The sequence below is a fragment of the Crocodylus porosus genome, unplaced genomic scaffold (assembly GCF_001723895.1).
Source record: "Crocodylus porosus isolate Cpor-Errol unplaced genomic scaffold, CroPor_comp1, whole genome shotgun sequence".
NCBI lineage: Eukaryota > Metazoa > Chordata > Crocodylia > Crocodylidae > Crocodylus > Crocodylus porosus.
Window position 1 is genome coordinate 2920012 of NW_017728905.1, and position 5352 is coordinate 2925363.

General features: G+C 44.9%; 1 protein-coding gene across 5 annotated transcripts in view; it reads left to right on the forward strand.

Moving 5' to 3' along the window:
* The first annotated feature begins 70 nt into the window (after positions 1–70).
* Positions 71–5352, forward strand: part of RFX2 (regulatory factor X2) — a 93644-nt gene continuing 88362 nt past the window's right edge. For 3 of the 5 annotated variants that reach the window (XM_019557083.1, XM_019557085.1, XM_019557084.1), the window contains exon 1: positions 71–176. The gene's annotated coding sequence lies outside the window, so the exon portion shown is untranslated. The remainder of the gene's footprint in view (positions 177–5352) is intronic. The other 2 variants (XM_019557086.1, XM_019557087.1) reach the window with 1 other exon arrangement.

Here is a 5352-nt window from a genome sequence, read left to right on the forward strand (position 1 = left end):
GAGGCGGGGTCTTTGGGCGTGACGTCAGAGCTGAGGCTAGCAACAGTTGCCTCGAGACCCGGCGCGAGGCGCCATAGTGACCGTAGTCCTGGAGACTGTTACTTGCCAACGGGAGCAACAGGCAGCGCCGGCGGCCGGAGCGCAGCGCCTCGCGGGGAGCCCGGCCGGGAGGGCAGGTGAGCGCCGGGACGGGACCGGGGTGCCGTGATGCGGGGTGGGGCCCGCTCCCTTCCTGCGCCCGCGGCATCCGCTGCCACGGCGTCCCCCCCGCGCGTGGAGCGATCCCAAACTTCTTGCTCGGGGGCCCGAACTTGCGCCCAGGGGATCCAGGAGACCACCCCCCTCCCCCCGGGAGAAACCATCCCGGATTTTTGCCGGTGCAAAACCCGTGGATGAGGCGGCGCCGCACGTTTATTTCCCCCCCCCCCCCCGCTTGAAAACAGAAGTTTTCTCTGTCTCGAGTTATGTTTTCTCCCGTTTTGAGATAAAAGGATGGGGGGGGGTTAAAAAAACCTCAGTTCATCGAGCTGCCACCTTCCCCCTTCCTTTTCATCCATCCCACACTTCGCTAACTTTCCCCCTCCGCTCCCGGAGGTCTCTCTTCAACTTGATCTGACTTTAAAAGCGATTCAATTTAACTTCTTTTCAAAGCGAATTTAAAAAAAAATCCACTTCTGGACTCCGCGCTGATGTTTCTTCACCCCCGGGTCATGTAGAAATGGTTTGCCGTCGCAGGGTTTGGCACCTCTGATGAGAATTTGGGGGGGGGGTTGCTGTTTTCTTTGTAGCCGGGCCGTCGGGTTTGGCCCCGGCACGGACGAGTCGTGGGTACATAGCATGGGCCAAGCGACCCCGTCCTGCAGTTTCTTTTTATGTTGCAAGTTTCTGGACACATGGTGTGAATGCAAATGGAAACGGGGAGAGGAAGATGGGAGCTGGCTCTTAGCTCCTTCTTGAAGAAACCTGCCTCTGTTTTGCTTCCCCCATCCTGTCCCCCTGCTTTTCAGCACATCCTCAGCTAGGAAAAGCAGGTTGGTTTCCAGCTGCCATTGATTTCACTGACTTCTCCAGAGCCATCGTGTCCCGCTCCATTCGCTGGCAGCCCCAGACTAGTCACTTCTGGAAGTCGAAATAGGACTTCGGGAAGCAAGCGCTCGCTGCCCTTGACTTGGCTTCTCCCGTTTGTTGTGATGAATGAAGCCTGGTGCCGTACAAAAAGCATCTTCGGTTAAATTTGGGACTTTATACATGTGTCTATTTGAGCGTGAATTTCTATTCCATTTTTGTAATCAGTGATTTGGGTGCTGCATTTTCACGAAGGGAGCAAGCTCTTCTTTGTGTATATTATCAAGGCCTGAACTAAATTACTAACCTGGAACGAACTAGCTAGAGTCTCTTTTTGCTCTTGGAAGATCCTCAGTCAGATCCTTGACGTCATTGTATGAATTCTGATTTGACCATTTTTTTTAATTGCTAACTTTTCAGCTCATTAATTGGTTGAGAATCCTTTGCTATGGATGTGTAATAATCCCCACTCAAAATAGCTACTTATCTAAAGGAAAGATGCTCTTGGGTATAAGGCACTAGACTTAGACTGTGAAGATAAGGTTTGATTTCTGGCTTTGGTGGGTGCTTTTTGTGTTACGTTGAAGTTAGTGATGCCAAGAGCCTGAAATCTGGCCACTCATAACAAGGGGCAGATTGATAAAAGGGGTCATCACCCAGCAGCTCCTGTTCTGATAACTGCTGAGTCTGGAAAATTTGGAGTTGATGTGTCTCTCTCTCAACCCCCCCCAACACCCAACCCTCTCACCCCCAAAAAACACCTCAACGTTAGCATCACAGGGTTAATAAATTATTAGACTGACTTAAAAGTTACGAGAATTAACTTTGAGAATGATGAGAATTAAACGATCTGTTTTGTTTCTTTTATTAATTTGCCTTTTGGTTTTTGGAGCCTCTAGAGCAGTGGTCTCCAAACTTTTTTGATCGCACACCCCTATCAGTAAAACATTTTTGAGCACGCACCCCCAATATATGTATATTTAAATTTGCGCGCCCCATCAGTAAAAAATTTTTGAGTACGCACCCCCAATATATGTATATTTATATAAACATAAATAGAAGCCCTAATATTTTCTTCCTGCACCCCAATGGATCGTCTTGCGCACCCCACTTTGGAGACCACTGCTCTAGAGCAGCATTTCTCAGCCTGTGGGTCGTGACCCAAAAGTGGGTCACAAGAAGATATGAAAGGCTTGGAAGCAAACTTTAAAAATGGGTCAAAAACTTTGAAAACGGAAAAATGTGAGAAACTCTGGGTTTTGCGTTGCAGGCTGGCAGAGTTTCAGCCTGCAAGGGGCTGCTTGGGGACCCCCCATGCCCTACAACCCCACCCCTGGGGGCTGGAGCAGTGGGCAGAGGGTGGAGAGTGAGGGGTGCTGGGTCAGAACTGGCCATTGATGTTTACAAATGGGTCCTGGCACAAAAAAGGTTGGGAACCATTGCTCTGGAGTTCCCATTTTCAAGCTTGTTATCTGCAACAGCAAGTATTGGAAAGGTATTCTTTTTAAAATTAAAACAGAGATTCTAATATAATTACTTGACTGTTGGTTCTGGTTCTTCAAAAAAAAAAATCGGAGGGGGGCAAAAGAAAAAAAAAATCCCACAAACAGCACTGCAGTTTTGGATTGTAATATCTCTGTGTGTGTTTTCTGGTCTGTTAAATGGGTATAACTTTAATGATGAGTGAATCTATTCATGAATGTTTGTAGGAGTTCCCAGACTTCAGAGGAGTCTGGGAAGGGAATAGAAGTACGTAAGTGAAGTCACGTGGTAGTATTTCTGGAAGCATGCATGAGCCTTTCTGGCACAGCTGCTTGTATGTGCAAATGTGAAGGTAATTTTCTGTCAATTTATAGAAACGTAACTTCTCAGTGCAGTAATGGTGGGATACCTGCTCCTGCCCAAATTAACACGTGTGGGTGTTTGGTGTCTGTCAAGATTAGACCCTAAGGTTGCATGTCTTCGCTGCTAAAAAAGAAATAAATCACAACTGCCTTTATTTAAATCCCTAGTTTTTCTGTCACAGTCATACATTTACTAATCAAACTTGTTTATGGCTGATGTGGGACTTCCTAACCTTAACAAAGACTTAATAACGGTTGCTTTTTTAGTTAGGTCAAAAGAAATAATGTGTCAGGAAAAACAAATGGGTTATTTTTCTAAAACCATATGATATTTGTAGTGTCTCGGGGAACTAACACATCTGAATTTTAAGTGTGGCATGGTTCCATTTTTCTAATACAGGATTAAAAATGCAGCAGATTTGATGTGATATGATTTACCCTGTTCCCTTGAAGTACTATGGTAAACAGTTTCTAAATCCCAAAGGTGCACTACTTGCAAAATCGTAATAGTGAAGACAGGACTGCTTCAACATGCTTATCTAACTGCTAAACTCTTCAGCCAACGTTTCTGCTGAAGGCAGCTGAGATATATTTAAACCAGTTTTCCCCTCTCTTGAAACAAATACCAGTAGAGTTCAAGTCTGGATGTATGCCAGTTAGAGCAAAGTGTTATCCTAACCAGGGTGCTAGGACTTGATGCGGGGTTTGGAGGAGCAGTTTCCAACCTACTTGAGTATTAATCCACGTTAACTCATATTTCTGATACTGGAAACACATGGATTTTTTGTTGGTGGTGTTTTTCGTTACTCTTTGTTTTGAGGCTAGGTATTTTGTCATACTTGTATTGACAGCTCTGTATTATTGCGTCCAAACACTCACAAATCCACATTATTGTCTGCGAATGTACTGGCTTTCTCAGGTTAGACTGTCTCAGCGTTTAGCAAGTGAACTAATTATGCTGTGACTCAGTTAATGGGTGATATACTTTGTCTTTTCAGCGTGAACCATATGCATCTAAATCTGTTACGCGAACAAGAATCCCAACATATAGGGGACCGACTTCAACTAACATTTGTGCACAACTAAGAAAGCGCAGTTTGAATTACGCCAGTGCCCTTGTGCTGTGGGATCCAAATTGTATTTCCAGCTTTAAAGAAAGTAGCTGTATGTGAAATTTGTGCGTGAAAAATTGCTGTGCTCGAGTTTCAGCTGGTATAAAAATGAACACAGAAAATACTTGGCTGAATGGTACCTACAAAACTTCTATTTTTTAGTATATTAGATATGTGATTTGGGGGTCTTCAGTCACTGAAGGAATCATCAAAATCAATTTTTTTCTGACTGTTTAAAGAATGTTCATAACGTATGGAAGGAAGGAAGCCCTTTGTATGTGATTTAAAGTGTTGAGCAAGGGACGCTTTGGGGTGGATGATGGGTAGACCCAAGATTTCTGGAGATTTTACTGCAATGAAAGAGCAGCAGAACTTGATTTTCTGCGTTGATCAGGCCCTACACAGGGTTTTAAGATCTGTACTGATGCCAAATAAGATCAGTTGTGGAGTAACTTATGTGCCAATGTAGTCTGAATATTTTTATACAGTATATATGTTTCTATTATTTAAAAGAGGAAGGGCTTAGTCTCCTGAGCCTAGCACTGCCAAACGTATAGGCAGGAGCGTGTCCCAGGATAGCATGCTTTTGTAAATCTCTGCCAGGAACCAGGGTTTCTAACAAGGGAGCGTTCCAGTTAGATTTTCAAAGGGATTGGTGTTGCCAAACGCCAGGGCGAGTGATGACCGCGTCCAGAACATATGCAGGAAACGTAACCAGTTGCCCGCAGAGGCATAATGCAAACATAAATGGAAACGAATCTCATGGATATTCACAAAGTAACAGCAGGAAAAGCAAGCGGATAGTCCTTTTCTTTGCACATTCATCGTTTTCTGCCTGAGGCTTTTGTTATGAGAATTGCTTTATGTATAGATTATCTTCCAGGCCTTAGAAACAGGTGGAAATAACTGTCACAGCTGACACAATATAATAGTAGCTAAGATCACGTCTAGCTGGTAAACTGACAGCACTGGGCAGCGTCCCACTCGAGCACTGCATGGCTCTGTCCAGGCAGTCGTCTAAACCTGAAGCAGCCAAGTCCCATCTACAGGGCCCTACAGGTGGACCTTAATAAAGAGAGAGGGAGAGGGTCCTACTAATTGGCATGGTCACTCTGCAGCGCTAATTAAACTGCTCTGCAGTGCTGTATGGGCACAGCTACATTTCTCCTGGTTCAGGAGGCAGCCTGCGTGAAGTAACAGGGTGCTTTTGCGGGTACCAGTAATGCCAGCTCTCATGAAAAAATCAGGAGACTCCAGCTTTCCAAGTCAAATTAATTCTGACTCATGATCTCCTGATGGAGATCAAATCTTGGGATTTTTTTTTCTTCTGG